This window comes from Equus przewalskii, chromosome 8, assembly GCF_037783145.1.
Source record: "Equus przewalskii isolate Varuska chromosome 8, EquPr2, whole genome shotgun sequence".
Taxonomy (NCBI): domain Eukaryota; kingdom Metazoa; phylum Chordata; class Mammalia; order Perissodactyla; family Equidae; genus Equus; species Equus przewalskii.
In genome coordinates, this window is record NC_091838.1 from 34006129 (window position 1) to 34023680 (window position 17552).

A 17552-nucleotide genomic window follows, 5' to 3' on the forward strand; every position below is an offset into this window, starting at 1 on the left:
ATGGCTGAGTTTTTATCTTATAATATTTTGAATATATCATTCCACTTTCTCTTGGTCTGTACAGTTTCTGCTGAGAAATATGCTGATAGACTGACTAATGGGAATTTCCTTGTAGGTTAATTATTTATTTTTTTGGATGCCTTTAATATGCTTTCTCTGTCATTGACTTTTGAAAGTTTTATTATAATTTGTCTTGGAGAAGGTCTTTTCATTTTGAGACAATTAGGTATTCTATTAGCTTCATGCACTTGTATATCCAGTTTCTTCCTCAGGTTTGGGAAACTCTCAGCTATTATTTCTTTAAATAAAGTCTTTGCTCCCTTATCAGTCTCTTCTCCTGGAATACTCATTATACTTGCATTGCCTTTCCTAAGTGAGGTGGAGATTCCTTATAGAATTTGTTCATTTTTGAAAAATCTTATTTCTCTCTCCTCCTCCATCTGAATAATTAGACTCAATCTTTTGAAGCTTTCAATCTTTTAGCTCACTAATTATTTCTTTGATATGGTCTGATATATTTTTAATGCTATTTTATTTTTTGTCTCATTGATTGTTTTCTTCAACTCTAGAATTTCTGTTTAATTCTTTTTTAGTATTAGAATCTCTTTGTTGAACTATTCCTTCTGTTCATTTATTTTATTTCTGTGCTCATTTAACTGTCTTTCTGAGTTTTCTAGTTGCTTGTTGAATTTCTTCATGACATCTATTTTGTATTCTCTATCAGTTAGATCTCAATCTTCTGTGACTTCAATTTTGGTTTTTGGAGAATTGTCCTTTTGTGATACCATGTTACATAATTTTTCATGGTATTCAATGAGTTGCTCCTCTGCTGACACATTCATGGTAGAAAATAGCTTTCTTATGTAGGCAAGGCTTTGCTTACTTTGATTCTGAGCTGGTTCTGGCATTAAGGAGCCAGAGATTTCCACCTCCACTGCCTCTGCCAGAGGTGTGATCAGTGCTCTCACTGTGCTGATTGTGCCCCTGAAGTTGCCGGTGCTGTGTTGCTTCCAGTATTGCTGCAGTCATGGGAGTCCTCACTGGGGTCACCAGGCTGGTGAACATTTGCTCTGCTCCCAAGGCCACCTGGGTCATGTGTTCCTCCACTATCACAGGTGGAGGGAGAGAGTGGAGTGCAAGCCAGGGTCATGGGTACCTCCACCTCAGCCAGGGAAGTTAAGTTCACAGGTAGTTCTGTCACAGGTGCTGGGCCAGAGTTGCAGTTGCCACTGCAGCTTCAAGGGTCTGGGGTTGCAGGCTCCATGGTTATTGCTAATGCACTCTGTGCAGTCTCAGGCACTGCTGCAGCTTAATCACTGCTGTCATACACTTTGCCTCTGCTGCTCCTGGATTTTCTGGAAGTGCTGGCACTGCTGCTGCAAAGGATTCAGGGTTTGCAGGTGTCACTATTACTGCCAGATAGGCCTGAGTTGTGGGTGCCACCACCATTGCCAAGAAGAGAGAGGTACCTGGTTTGCAGGTGCCACTGCAGTTCCTGGTACCTCTGCTTGCATGTGCTGCTGTGGTTCTTGTAGCTTCTGTTCTTGGGCAGTGCTGCAGTTTCTGAAGCCAACTGTCATGGCTGCTGGGGGAGATGGAGAGGCTGGATTATGAGCTTTGCAGCAGTTCCTGAGTCCCTGTTCACAGGTGCCATCATGGTTCCTAGAACCTCTGGTTTCATGCACTGTTGTAGTTCTTAGAACCTTAGGTCAAAGGCACTGCCACCACTGCCTGAGTCACTGGGGTCTTGGATGCAGCCCCAACCTATAGGAGGGCCAGGGTCATAGATACTACCACCAAGGGATGGAAAGGAGACTGGATCATGGGCTCCACCATAGTTCCTGAAGCCTCTGGTCACAGCACCACTGCAGTTCCTTGAGATTCTGCTCTGGGGAGCCACTGCCACTGCTTCTCTTGTTCTACCACCTCCAGAAGGTCTAGTCCACCCATCTTCCGATGCACAGATGTAGGAATCTCTCAGGCAATCTAGTGTGTTGTGCAGAGGATCCTTTGTTGATATACAAACATCCTATGGTTTGTAATTTAGAGGGAAGAGACAAAGGGAACAACTCATTCTGCCATGATGCTGACATCACTCCCCCCCCTTGTTTTTTAGTTTTGATATACCATTCTATGGCTCCATAGAATGAGTTAGGGTGTGTTCTCTCTTTTTCTATTTCTGGAAGAGTTTGTGAAGGATTTGTGTTAATTTTTCTTTAAACATTTGGATAAAGGCATCACAAGAAAAGGAAAGGTATATGGATTAGTATCTGTTATGGATATAAACACAAATTCCCTCTATAAAATGCTATCAAAACAAACCAAGCAACATGTCAAAAAGAATTATACAATACGATCAAGTGGATTCATCTCAAGAACATAAGCTTGGTTTATAGTATGCTGCATTGATAGAATAAAGGATAAAACCACATAATAATCTCAATGAATACGGAAAGAGCATTTGCAAAATCCAACATTATTCCATGAAGAAAACCAAGAGTAGAAGACTTCCTTACCCTGATAAAGAGTATCTGTGAAAAACGTGCTAACATCACAGCGTAGAACACAAAATGCTTTCTCTCTAAGATCAGTAGCAAGTCAAGGATGTTTTTTTATGCCTCTCAGTTCAATATTGTACTGGTGATTCAAGCCAGGATAATTGGCGGGGGGGGGGGGGGGGGGGCGGAAAGGCATCTTGATTGAAAAGGAAGAAGTCACACTGTCTTTATTTGCAGAAGATATAATTTTATGTACAAAATATCCTAAGGAAATCATAGAAGAAACACAAATAAGAACTAATAAATGACTTCACAAGTTTGCAAGATAGAAAATTGATATACAAAAATCAATTGTATATCCATATGCTGGTAATAAAATTGTGGAAATAAAATTAAGAAAAACAATTCCATGTAAAAAGCAACAAAAATTAAAATACTTAGAGGTAAATTTTTAAAAGTAAATGCAAGCCTTGTACACTGAAAACTACAAAACTTTGTTGAATGAAATTACAGAGAAATACATAGAAAGACATCATATTTTCGTGGATTAGAAGAGTTAGTATTGTTATGATATCATTTGTCCTCAAACTGATCTGCAGATTCAACATAATCCCTGTCAAAATCCTATCTGCCTCTTTTTATAGAAATTGAAAAATCTTAAATTAAAATGGAAATCTTAAAATGCAAATGGAAATATAAGGAGTACAAAATAGATAAAAGGATCAAAAACAAAAAAAACACGGTTGGAGAACTCACACTTTAAAAACTTACTACAAAGCTAAAGTAATCAAGAGAGTGTTGTACAAATATAAGAATAACCAACTCTTTCACTTGATGTCAATTGATTTTTGACAAGGGTATGAAGACAACTCAATTGAGGAAAAAATAGTCCTTTCAGAAACAGTGTTTGCACAACCAGATAACCACATGAAAAACAATGAGGTTTGACTTCTACCTCACATCATATTATAAAATTGGCTCAAAATGGATCATAGACCAAAATGTAAGCGCTAACTTTACAAAATGCCTATCTGCTTCAGATATCTGCCAAGAAACTTGAAAGTCTGAGATTTTTACCCCAATGTCAAGATAAAAATTTAGCTAGGCACCACTATATGGATCCTGGAAAAAGGCACAGGACTCTTATGTATGAGAAAAATACTTTACTACTTAGGCAAGCATCATCACTCTTGCCCTGAACTCCCACACAGATGGACCCAAATAGAGGCTGTAAATGCAGAGGATTGCATCACAAGAGAGATATTAGAAATTTAGGGAACTCAAATTGATTATAATGTATAGCAATTATGCCTGTACTTTCCACTGGAGAGTGACACTATTTTTATCTTCCAAAGCCATTTTTTATACAAATACTTTTGAAAAGATAGTTTGGAATAAATGGCAGTCAGTACCTTGCTTGGTTTATAACATTGCAAAATTTCAGTTGTACATTATTATTTGTCAGTCACTATATATATGTACTCCTTTACCTCTTATGCACACCTCTCAACCCCCTTCCCCTCTGGTAACCACTAAGCTATTCTCTTTGTCCATATGTTTGTTTATCTTGCACATAAGAGTGAGATCATATGGTGTTTGTCTTTCTCTGTTTTGCTTATTTCACTTAACATAATATCCTCAAGGTCCATCCATGTTGCAAATGGGACAATTTTGTCTTTTTTATGGCTAAGTAGCATTCTATTTTATATATACACCACACCTTCTTTATCCAATCATCAGTTGATGGACACTTGGGTTGCTTCCACATCTTGGCTATTGTGCAATGAACATAGCGGTGCATAACTCTCTTTGAATTATTGATTTCAAGTTCTTTAGATAAATTCCCAGCAGTGGGATAGCTGGGTCATATAGTATTTCTATTTTTAACATTTTGAGGAATCTCCATACTGGTTTCCACAGTGGTTACACCAGTTTGTGTTCCCACCAGCAGTGTATGAAGGTTCTTTTTTCTCCACATCCTCTGCAACATTTGTTTTTTCAGTCACATCTCTAGCTATTTCACTTTTAAATGCATACATACCTAAGTTAATATTGTATAAGAATAGATAAATGTTATTACACAAAGTAAAAGGCAAATTAAATATTCTGTGCAATTATGAAAGTACAGAAAAGGAAATAAAGAGAAATTCCAGAGGAATATTATATTACATGTTACTTCAGTGGTTACAAATGTTGAATTAATTATTGTTTATTCATAACAATGTCTTTTTTCATTTTATAATTTTCATGTTTTGCACTTAGCAGCAATCATGAATGTAAACCTTGACCTAAAACTGTAGTCTGAAGAGTTCTCATTTCTTACCCTTTTGAGGCGTAAGCCTACAGAATCACAAAAATGTTAATAACTATGGTCAAAGATTCTGTGCATTTTCTATTTAGCCAACTAGATTTGTTTGCTCTGATTAGATTTTTTATTTATTTTTTTCTAAGTGATGTAATTGATTCATGGAAGGAAATAAAATATGAATAAAGAAACACTTTGGAAGAGAAATATTTGATTTATGAAATCATAACAGATGGGAATAGTAAAACTTACAGATATGTTCACAACACCTGCAAGAGTGTAATTTTTAAACATCACAAGACAAAATGAAACCTCTTTCCATCCCTCACCACAGACTATCTCTAGTCAACATTGATAGCTAAGGGTTTCCTCCTTCTAGTGCCTTTACAGGTGGTTCAAATATGTCTTTTCCTACTTACTTCTCTTGAATGTTTATTTTAGTAGAAAAATCCAGAGTGCCTGCTTGTAACTACACTGTGTGACAAGACTGTAAAGTACAGCATTTTGCTTCAAATATAATGAAGAATTTGTCAGAAGATCTCAATTGTGTATGTGCCTGTATTTTTCTTCCCAAACTGTCCCCAGAATTTTTTTTACCTCTCCACGTAAGGGGAAACCAGAATGGCATACAGAAAGTAAAATGTACTTTGGAGGTTTCAGTTAACATCAATAAGTATTTCTATTGGTTTAATACTATCACAATGGAAATCATTGAAGGAAAGTATCTTTATCAACTTTAAAAAAAAAGCAAATTAGAGTTATTGTTTGTACATTGAATACTTGGGAATCCTTCTATGCTTATAAACATATGTTTATTTAATCACTTCTTTGGAAAACATTTTATCTTTTATTGTCAAAATAACACTTTGTAACATACCACTCCAAAGTTCAGTTGCCCCAAACAGCTATTATTTATTCTTGCTCGAGCAATTGTGTTGGCTGAGTGTTGACTAATCTAGGATTCAGATGGGCTTGGCTTAAATCTGCAGTTTCGGTACAGGGTGTCTCCATTTGTCTCTCACGTGTCTTAGACAGTGAGCTCCCAGATGCATGTTTTTCTCAGGCTGATGGCAAGCGTAAACTGATCCTTTCCTCTTATCGTGTCTGCTAACATCTCATTGGACAAAGATCAAATCAAACATCAATGGGGCTTAGAAATATACTCCACTTTGTTTGGGAGGAACTACAAAGTCACATGGAAAAGGATGTGGATACCTGGAGTGATTAAGGCATTGTAACAGTAATGCAATCTACCACAGGCATGTTGTATATGATACATGGTTTTATGTCCTACATAATTATAGTAATATATATTCATATTCATAAGACAGATATTGTGTCATCTTTCCCTGCAACTATAGCACATCACAATTTGGGTAGCATTTAAATAAATAGTTGTCCACAAAACTCACCCATGGTAAGTTCTCTTGTACAAGTATCAATAGGCAATATGTTTCATATTAGTGGATCACTGTGGCTTTCACGAGGTAACTAGCATCTGCTAATTGCTCTCATCTATGACATCAACTGATTGTGTCTCTTAGATACTTTTGCTGGCATCTGTCCAAATCAGGTATGAGAATTGAGATCTTAAATCCTATCAGATTTTATGATTGTACAAGGGGGAGAAATCATCCTCTGAGAATTTGAAGACATTCATTTTGCTTCAACAGTTGTTCGGCCCATCCTCCATGTCAGCTACGTGTGTTTCTGTTTGCATACATAATACAGATAGTAAAAGAATATATATTACAATTTCATATCTAGAGAAAATCTGTGATTATTAAAGATATCTGTAAATAATTATTTAAATATTCTGGAAGTAATTTAGATATTTTAGTGCTAAATGCATCTATTTTATTAGAGCTATATCTGATAATTAGTGTAAATTTGAAACAACTATTAGTTATTTTAATTACCTTTTTTGACATTGTAGAATTATTTGCCTTGTTGTCATTATAGAATTATTTTGTTTAACCATTAACATTTTGTTTATGGTTAAACAAAAATTAACCATTTCATTTAGTATTCTCTGAAAATCTATTTCACATTAAATGTGCAAATCTAGTGAGAGAAAACTATAAAACTACATGTTGTTAGAAAAGTGAATACTTTTCTAATGTGATCCATTGCTACAACATAGATTTATTATTTCTGATATTGAAATCGTCAAAATTTCTATTTTTAAAGATAACTTGAAACAATCAATCTAGGGAAAACATGGTTTCAAAAAATTAAGGACTGGAAAACACACAAAAATATATTTATGGAGAGAGATTGTAGAAGATGGAGGCACACTTTATTAGTTGATAAAATATGAGATGTAATTATTCACGAACTCAGCCATCCATTAAATAAACATTGAACATGTGCCACCTATTCAAAGTGCTGGGTACACAATATAAGTAAAAACACGTCTCTTAACTTTCAAGAATCTTATCTTTGTGAGGTTCAGGGCTATGTGGAAACAAATAGACCAATGTATTAAGTATTTAAACCTACACACACGTGATAATATGGGGGCGTATAAGATATTAGTTGGGCCATGTGTGGGGAGAGTGAATTGAGATAAGATAATGTGGGAAGGGTAAACTGAGAAATGAAACTGGATTATTGCTTTATTATAAGAAACAATTACATTAAGCAAAATATTTATTGGATTATTTTCCCCATGGAGCCAGCAAATTAATGCAGAATTGATAAAATGTGACTACGACTCCTGCCATTCACAGGCTCAGACCCCTGCCCAGGGCTTTGGGAACAGTGTTCAGTTTGATACTATACTATAACTGATATAATGAGCCAGAGTCTAATCCCACAACCTGTGCATACCCTATATTATAATATACATTTAGGCATCCGTTAAAAAAAATTGTGTTAATTTTCCATTGTAGCCCTAACAAATTCCCACATACTTAGTATCTTAAATCAACACCCATTTATTAGCTCACCTTACTCTGGGTCAAAATTCCAGCTCAGAGTGACTGGATTCTCTGCCCAGGGCCTCATAGGGCCGAAATCAAGGCTTGCATAGAGACACCACTCTCATCTGAGGCTTGGGGTCTTCTTTGAAGCTCCCTGGTATCGGCAGAATACAGTTTCTTCTAACACTTTCCATGCTGCCCTCTCCACCTTCAAGCCAGCAGTGGCTTGAGGAGCCCTTCTGCTTGACATCTGTCTGCCTTCCTCTTCCGTATTTACATTGGGCCCATCCAGGCTAATCTCATTATATTCATAGTTTCACAGATTTGAACATGGACGTCTTTAGGGGTCTTCAGTCCGCCTTCCATAAGTATAAAGCATCTTTTCTCTAGAAGGAAAATCTGTATGAAGAAAGGTCAATGTGCTGCTGGAATGTAGCTCAAATAATGAAAGTCTTTAGCTCATTGTAGCTTTCCATTTTTTTGTTGTTGTTTCACATAAGATGATTCATCATATGCTTTTTGGAAAATAATAAAAACAGAATTCTTGCTTATTCGTGAGAGAGCAATAAATTTGGTTCAAGGAAGGTAACAAATGGTAAGACAAATCTAGCAATTTGGGGAGTCACTTAAGAGGAAGATAGAAATTGATTCAAAAGTGGTGTGCGGCAAGTGAGAAAAGGGGAACACTTTTCTTAAGGTCTGTGATATGGGGAATTTAATTTTAATTAAAACTGTAACCCTAAAACTTTTACTCTGATTACTTATTGATCAGTTTGACTTAACAGGAGAGAGAGTGGAGGAGACTAGACCCAAGATAAAGATGGAGGATGAGTGAAAGTGACGAATACTCCACCCCATCTCCTCACCTCAGATCCCTTGACAAAGGATCCAGCCTGCTTTGGGAGAAAGGGAGGAGGAAATTTAAATCATATTTTAGGTTGAGTTTTAAAATGGATTAGACTCTGAATAATTGAATGTGACTACTGAAAATTTATGGAACATTCACAGGATATAATTTAGGGACAGGAAAGGGAGATCCAATATGCCATTAAAAATTTTTTAAAAATATGGCTATAAGCACATAATTGACTGGGTAGATTGGGAAGGTGTGGGAAGTACAAAGGGATGGGTGATTTGTATCAGCCTTAGGAAAGAAGAAAGCAAAGGAGGAGTTATATAGAGAATGCGTACGTGGAGTCAAGATGACAACACATACCTTTAGCTCTGGTTTCTAAATTGCTATGGCAAATGTGTGTATATGAGAAGAAGAGATAGACAGGGAGGGAGGGAGAAATGGAGAGAGCAGGAGTAGGAGTGATTGCCCATCTATGTACCCAGCAGTTCAGAAATGGGCCACTGTGAAAGTGTCACCAATGCCAAACCACAGAACAACAAATAAAACCCTGAATTTAACTCACTTTAACAAAAAGGTATTGGCTGCCTCCTTTTGTAAGGATCTCTGGTAAAAATTCAAAATTTTAAAGATATCTCTTACCTTAACTCTTCAGGGGTTTAAAATTTAGCATGTTTTTGAGCTGCTCTAATGTCCCTTTAAACAGCCATAGTCAGTACAGCATGGTATAACTAAAACGAGATGTGAGGTTTGATCATTTCCAGATGCCACCTGAAGTGAAGACCTAATGAGCATAGGCTTCGGAGTACAACAGGGCATTGTTTTACTTCTGATCACTAGTCCTCTGACCTCGGCCAAGTTCCATAATGTCTCTAAAGTTCAATTTCCAAAGCTTGTGTGAAGATAAAACTAGCATGATAAAAGAGCACCTAGCACATTGTGGCCACTAAATACCTGTTGGATTCCTTCTTTGCTTAATGTTCTGTTTCCTCGCTACAGCCAGTGCCTGTGGTAGGCAGGCTCTGAGATGGCCCACAATGGGCTTGTCTCCTGAAATCCATGCCCTTTTGTAGTCCCCTTTACTTGAGTGTAAACTGGACCTAGTGACTCATAAGGGATACAATATAACAGAAGTACCGGGATGCCACCTACTGGATTAGGTTATGAAAAGGCTGTGGACTTAGCCTTGAGATCCTCTCCACGCTCTCTCTCACTTTCTCAGATACATTGCCACAAAGGAAACAAGCTGCTGTGGTGTGAGCAGCCTTATGGAGAAGCCCAGGTGGTAAGGAACTGAGCCAACAGCCAGTAAAGATCCGAACCTGCCAGCAACCACGTGAATGAGCCTGGAAGCAGACCTGTCAGCCCCTGGAGAGTCTTGAGATGACTGTAGCCCCACCTGGCACCTTGTCCGCAACCTCTCGAGAGGCTTTGAGCCAAAGGCATCCAGTTAAACCATGTCCAGATTCTTTACGACAGAAATTGTTAAATATACATATCTGTTATTTAAGCCATGTTTGGGGGTCATTCGTTGTGTAGCAATAGATAATGACTACAGTGCCCAATTTTAAAAGGGATTATATTCTATAAAATGCACATTGCAAATATGATTATATGAAATGATTTTGCTTATAGACAATATTATAAACAAAAGACAAATTTCCTGTACAGCTTAGAAAATGATATTACTTTCATAAAAAGATGACGAGTGTTTCCATAAAATATTCTTAACATCTCATAACACTAAAGCCAAAGTATGTTTCACAGTGCAGAGGGAGATTCGAAGATATGTATATCACGTGCAGAGCCATGAGATCTCTGCAGCCCCTTATCAGCTTCTGTAGAATATTGACATATGCTATTTTTTTCCACCAAGTTCTTTTTAATAAAGTCTGGTTGAAATCCCCCGAATGAGCTCAAGGTGCTAATCTTTCTGCTGTGCATTTTTCAAAGAAAGCCTATGCTCTGAACCTTTCAAACGATTCTACCTCTCTTCTTTATATTTATACTTACAACAAAGATCAAATATCTTACTGAGATTAAAGGTAAAAATTTTTTGCTAACAAATATTTATTGACAAACAAATATGTTATCAAAGAGTTAGCAAGCAATTTTTCAATAATTTTACTTCATTTTAAATTCAAATTACTATTAGCACTTGTGAATGACAGATTTGAGGGTGAGCTCCAATGAAACCCTCCTCTGGATATTCACACCTTTGTGTAAGAGTATTCACACTGTTGCATGTGGACAGAAACTGTGACTTGCTATTAATCAATAAAATATGGGAAAGGTTCTGGGATGTCACTTCCATGATAATATTATGTTATATAATATTCTTTCTTAGGAAATAGACCTAGAGACTTTCTTTGCTGACTTGATATTGGCATATCTCACATGGAGAGGACCTACAAGTGGCCTCTAGGAACTGAGAGCAGTTTCTAGATGACTTCCATAAAAAGTTATACCCTTCAGTCATGTAGCTGCAATGAAGTGAATTCTATAAACGACCTGATAAGTTAAAGCAGATACTTCCCCAGCCATGCCTATGGATAGGAATGCAGCCTGGCAACAAGGTGATTGAAAATCCGAGCAGAAGCACCAACTGAGCCATGCCTAGACTCCTGAACTCTGGAAATTGTGAGATAACAAATGTGCTCTGTTATAGGTTCTGTTTGTGGTAATTTGTTATGCAGCAAAAGAGAAACTAAATAGAAAACTACAGCAATGGACTTCAAAGTCCTTTAACAAAATTATCACTGCTTAGCAATTTTGCCAAAGTCAAGCCAAGTTTTTAAATGTTTGTAAAATATAAAACTATTATGGATATCAACCTTTCTTTTACTTTAATCAATTGCCATCTTTACCTGTGAAACATAATGTGGAGATATTACACCTCACTTTATAGCTAAGAATAATGATGATTTTGATTTTAGCAGATCCACTTATATTATCAACACACTTTTCCACAATTCAAGCTTTTTATCATTGCCTTTAGCTGTTCAGTGACATCTTTGAAAGAAAACCAGAGTCAAGAAACTTGGGCTGGAGGCCTATTTTTGTTAGTTGTAATCCTGTGACAATAGATATATTTCCTAAACTTTTCGAGCTTCTCCTTCCTTATCCCAGCTCTTACCACCTATAATATTATTGTGAGCTGCTCTTTACTGAATAGCTGTTTTATTTCAGTGGTGTACAGAGACTCTAAAACATTCTTTTTAATCGTTAAACGACCTCACAAAGAAGATGCTATTGTTTCTGTTTCATAGATGTGGAAACAAATTCTGAATTATCAGTTAAGTTGTTCACCTATTAAATAAAAGTAAAGGCGTTTAAATCCAAGTGCCTCTGGTCCGAAAACTAGAGATCTCTTCTACTTATGGTTCTACTACACAGTATTTCTATAATCAATGCATATTAACAATAAATAAATATTAGTATTTGTCCCCAATTTTTATTCATTAATAATATAAAAGGCTATATTTTCTGATGAACCATGCAATAGTTATTTCATGATCTAAGCATAAACATTTGTTAGAAATAATCTGCCTACTAACAGATTTCTTTTGGTTGATTTGTTAAAAGTATAATAATGACCAATTTTGTTACGCTTTGAATATAATAGTGTTAAAATGCAGCATTCAATATCCATTTTAATGTCTTTCAATTTACATTTTCTCACTATTGGTAATTTTATGCTCAAATTCCCACATAAAAAAAGAATAAAGAAGGGATTTACAAAATAAATCTGTATTTTATTCTGGATTTCTATATTAATTCCAAGGGATCTTAATGTTGCTCATTAATGACTTATAAAAGCTAAAAGAGCTTATCCCTAAGGTTATTTTTAATTACTTCCATCTGCAATATTAATTTAACATAGATTATTTAATGGCAAAACACCTGAGTTAGCTTTTACCCTATTTTGTAATCCAGATACAATATATTGACTTAATAAAGGTTATTTCCCCAAAATGCCTACATTTATCTCTGTATCTTTTCCAGTGCAATTTAGAAATCCTGCCATCCCTGTCCTATGGTAACTAAATTACAGTGAATGATGTGCTGGAACCAACTCGAAGAGCCTTGAGAAATCTTATTCCTTTCGTTCCTCTCAACTTCTCAACTCCAACGATCTTACACAGATAGTCTGAAATCTGAATGTTGGGAATATTTATACCATGGAACATGAATGCTAAATGGTACAAATCAAGGCTTTACTTTTTTAGGCAAACCATTTTACCAGCCCACCACATATTTCAGTCCATGGGAAAAAATAAAATAACTATTTTTCAGTTAAAAGAAAAGGAAATTTGGGAATCACTAACTATAAAAAATATTACGCTTGATAAATATATTAAAATCTAGATCAATTTAGTATATCTTAGATTAGCAAGTCAAATTTTCTGAGCCATTGCAATGCAAAAATTTGTAGAGAGAATCAGCCATAAAGTTTGTTTAATGCACAACAGGGTCTGTAAGGAAACAATGTCAAATGCAAGGGAATTTTGCTTTTCACAACGTTCTCATAATTTATTTTAAAAAGTTAATTGTTAGCCTGTCAGATTGTCCCTTTTCCAGCTATCATCGTACTCATAAAAGAAGAAAAGGGGCCAAACTAGGAGAAAGTATGCCTCATTCTCATGAATTCACTAAGTGCCAATTTCAGTTAACTGTTCAATCCCTGAAAAGTGAGTTTGTCTATTATAAAGCAAGTACCTTCTGATGGCAAAACCGAGATGCAATAGAAAGCTATTTTTGTATAAGATATAAAATAAGTGAAACTATTTTGAATTGAAATTGAGGGCAAGCCTTATTTATTCCAAGAGTAGTTTAGTGTGGTTCCTCTACTTACCTCAAAGAGAAAATTTTTCGTGGTGAAATAAGATGTATTATCCAAACAGGGCTGCTATTGATATTTACTCAGATCACACAATATCATCCTGAAAAGACCATATTAGCAAACTAAGCTGTAAAGCTGAGCTCAGTGTAGGACTCATACATCTGATTGGTTTCATTCTTTAATAGTTATGGAGTTTTCCCACTATGACAGTGAATAAATGGCAGAAGTCTTACTTCAGTAGCCTCCAACCTTGGATGGGATGCTACAAACAAATACCCCTTCCAGATGGTATTGACCTCAGGCAGTTTCACAATTTTGCCTTATCTAGAATATTTTATTACTTTTAAAACATTGTGTTAAGCCAGTAAACAACTAATTTCGTTTTAACAGAGAGAGGCCAAAAAAGGACATCAGCAACTAGTTAACATTTATTTTGAAAAATAAGCATATTTTAAACTATCCATTACCAGAAGTGAAATTAAATGAATTTATCATATTGGAGTCTTCTTTAGGAATTAGCTCAAAAATAAAGTTCCATTAAACCTTGCAAAGTTGCAATTCACTATTCATTAGTTCATTTAATTCATTAACTTTACAATAAGCTAACAAATATTTATAGCCCAAACAGACATCATAATAATAAACATTATACTGGAAGCTCTGATGGAGCACAAAGGCAAATTATTCCAAATTAAAGGCAGTATTGGAGAAAGTTAAATCACATCTCATTCCAATTATTAGTTTTACCAGCAGGATAAAATGTGTGGCAAAGGTAGGTTTATTTGTGACCTGAGGCTTCCTGAAATAGAGAAGGGTAATAAGTAAGTGTCTAGTCAAAAGAGAAGAAAATCCAGCAAAGGAAACAAGATCTGTATTCACCGCTTAACTCACTATCATAAAGTCATTGTCTCACTAGTTGTCCCTTACAATACAAGCTCTATGAGGCTACTCAGAGTTAGCTAAACTCAAGATTAAGTATAGTCCTCTAGACTGCCAGGTCTGCTCAAGACTTCTGACACCAACTGTAAATTTAGAGGTCCCCAGGGCCACCCTCAATTCAGACCAGCTGGTTACAAATTGGGGGTTCCCAACAGAGTCCCTCAGACTAGATAATTCTCTACAATGACCTAGAACTCAAGAAAGTGCTATACTTAAAATTACAAATTGGTTATAGCAAAAGGATACAAATCAGAATCAGCCAAAAGAAGGGATGCATTGAGCAGAATCTGGGGCTGGGAGAGTTCCAACTGTGAAGCTTCCAAGTCCTCAAGATGCAATGCCCCCTCATTATCAATGCATAGCAACATATTACCAATTATTAGATTATTACCAACTACTAGACTATTACCTACTCAGGGAGCCCAATTGAGTTTCTCTAGTGTCGAGAGTATTTATTGAGGCTTCATTATGTAGGCGTGATTGATTCCCTAATTGTCCATATGGTTGAACTTAGTCCCAAGTCCTCCTACCCCCAGCCCCACACTCTTTGAGGTTGGGCTGATTTCACTTGTCCCAAAGTGCTAATCCTCTAATCATATGGTTGTTCTTTCGGGCCAGTCACATCCTGAGTCATCTCTTAGCACCAACTATCAGGTGTGGTCCGAGTGATCCCATGGATAACAAAGACACTACTATCACTCAGGAATTCCCAAGGGTTAGAGGTCATCCCCAGCAGCCAGGACAAAGGCTAGATCTCTCTTTTGCTAAATTAATTCTTCACTACATAGAGGCCAAGGACAAAATCTATCTTTTAAACATCTTTTCCCAAGTACCTAGAATTATGTGTGCAAGATTATCACACCGGGGTTTAGTATCTCAATCTAAAATTGTAAAGAGTTGAGTTGAACTGAATGAAGGAAGGGAGGAAAGAAAGAATTATTTTAATTTCCATTAAAATAATATTTATCAGCACTGTACTCTAGTTGGCATCTATTTTTCCCATTGTTTGGTGAATTTTTTCTTTTTAGTTAAAAAAAAGTCAGCTGCCTTGTGTTAAAAGTCATCTATTAAATATTTCTTGCTTCTGCTTCTCAATCTTCCTTTTATTCTCCAATTTAACCACTTTTATTCATTCAAATAATATGTTAGGAAACACATACTTATGAGTTTCAACTTCCCACCTCAATACCATCAAACAAGCTGTGTCTGTAGTCAATAACGTTCTATCAATTCTTACTACCAGATTAAGTTTCTTTATCCATGAACAATACAGTGCTATGGCCGCATTCTCCAAAAGAATCACCTCTTTCCTTTCCAGCTCCTATCTCCCCTGCAGGACTGTCTTTGGCTTTGCAGAATAGGCTGCGAAACTAACAATGTCAATTTCTATGATTCTTGCCTAATATTTGTTGGCTATAATTTAAATTATGCAAATTTAAGCCCAGTAGTCCTGATACATAATACAAATCTTAAGAGCCCAGAATACTGATTCAGATGCTAGAAGTGGAAAAAACAGTTCCAGTTAAAAATTTCACTAAAAATTAGAGTCAGCAATATTGCTTAGCAGTTCTACCTCTTTTCTTTGGCTTCTGTTAGGTTGTTAGGTAATGGGATATGGTTGAGAAACTGTTTCTATAAATAACAACAGCAAAAGAGTGAGAAATATCCAAGACATATTCCCTGGGCTTATATAACAATTCTTAAAAAGTGAAAATAATATTAGCGTCCGAAATTACTTACTGTACCACATGGGAGAAACCGTTACATGATTATTGCATAGAATGCATAATATTTTCCCTTTGGAATCTGATAATACAGTCATGAAAAATGGTGACATGTGCAAGGACTGAGAAGAGGGTAATGGGTTAGACATGTGAGGGTCACATTAAGGGCTGAGGGAATCTCCTGTAACTCTAGTCTCCAATAAGAACTCTGTAAAAGTATTATCTCTGAGGTACCCACCTGCTGACTCAGCTCCCCTACTCCTCACCTACAACCTGGGGATTGATGACACAGACTTGGTAGCTCAGTTCAGTCATGCAAAGAGAGGATCCTAGACAAACTGGATGCAGGTCTGAGAACCTCTCTGGATCACTCGCTTGGTACCCATGGTATGCATTGATGTCCCCACACTGGAGATTGGGAAGGGGGTGGTTTCCTTCTCTTCCTTGTTCTTCTTCTTCTTATTGATACTCAAGACTTACTGCCTCTCAAAGAACCTACATTTTATCTCTACAACTGAGCTGTAGTATCAGTTGAATTTTTTGCACATCAATTATCTAAGTTAAAATACTATGGATCAAACATTAACTTTTAAAAGGTTTTTTAAACATATAAAGTGAATTAATTAATAGCATAGAATTCTTAAATTTCACGATCAAAACAAGTCTAATATTGAGCAGGAGTTAGGAGTCTTGAAGTCACAGTCCTATCCAAATCCTAGCTCCATAATAATTAGCTTGTTAGCAAGTTACTTGATCTCTCTGACTGTTGAAACATTACTGCCTAAATTACTATGTACATAAAATTCCTAAGCCTATTCCTGATGCATAGGAAGAGCCCAGGAAATATAAGATATAAATATTAAGAGATGACCAACAGAGAACAAAGAGAGAAATCTTAAAAATGTTAAGCTATACATTCTCAGGAAATTGGTCTATTGTAATCTACATTTTTAAAAACTATTTGCTCTCTAAAAACTAATTTTTCTATTTTCTTTTCTTTTGAATATGCCAATAATTGTAGTGAAGTTTTAATCCTACCAAAATGTTTTAGAATAGTTTTGAAGGTACAAAAACAACAATAAATATCCTTACCCTTGAAGTGTGTTGGTGAGGACTTGATAGCTGCGATGAGAAGATGAAAGGCTTTGAAGAATTAAAATTCCATTTCGTAACATTTTTACTTTTTTGAAATGCTTCCAGCTTTACTAAAATCTTCTAAAGCTCCAATGAAAAGGCTTGAAATAAGGTGATATTTATCATTACCATCACTTCAAAGCAAAAATACTATCTTATATTTTAATGACAATGATGTTCTCATTGTTTTCTAGTATGACTGGGCTACTGCAAACCCATAGATAACATAGTTAAATTAAATCCAGTCCATTTCGAGGAAAAATATACTCAATTGTAATAAATTAACATTCATTTTAGAGGTTTTAAATAAAATGGAAAAAATATGTTTTTTT

The 17552-nt window shown here is 35.9% G+C and overlaps 1 long non-coding RNA gene across 1 annotated transcript in view; it reads right to left on the reverse strand.

Annotated features, from left to right (window-relative positions):
• Positions 1-13431: 13431 nt before the first annotated feature.
• LOC139085323 (uncharacterized) overlaps positions 13432-17552 on the reverse strand; it is a 42078-nt gene continuing 37957 nt past the window's right edge. The window contains exon 4 of the long non-coding RNA XR_011543605.1: positions 13432-17321. This is a non-coding gene — a long non-coding RNA (uncharacterized lncRNA). The remainder of the gene's footprint in view (positions 17322-17552) is intronic.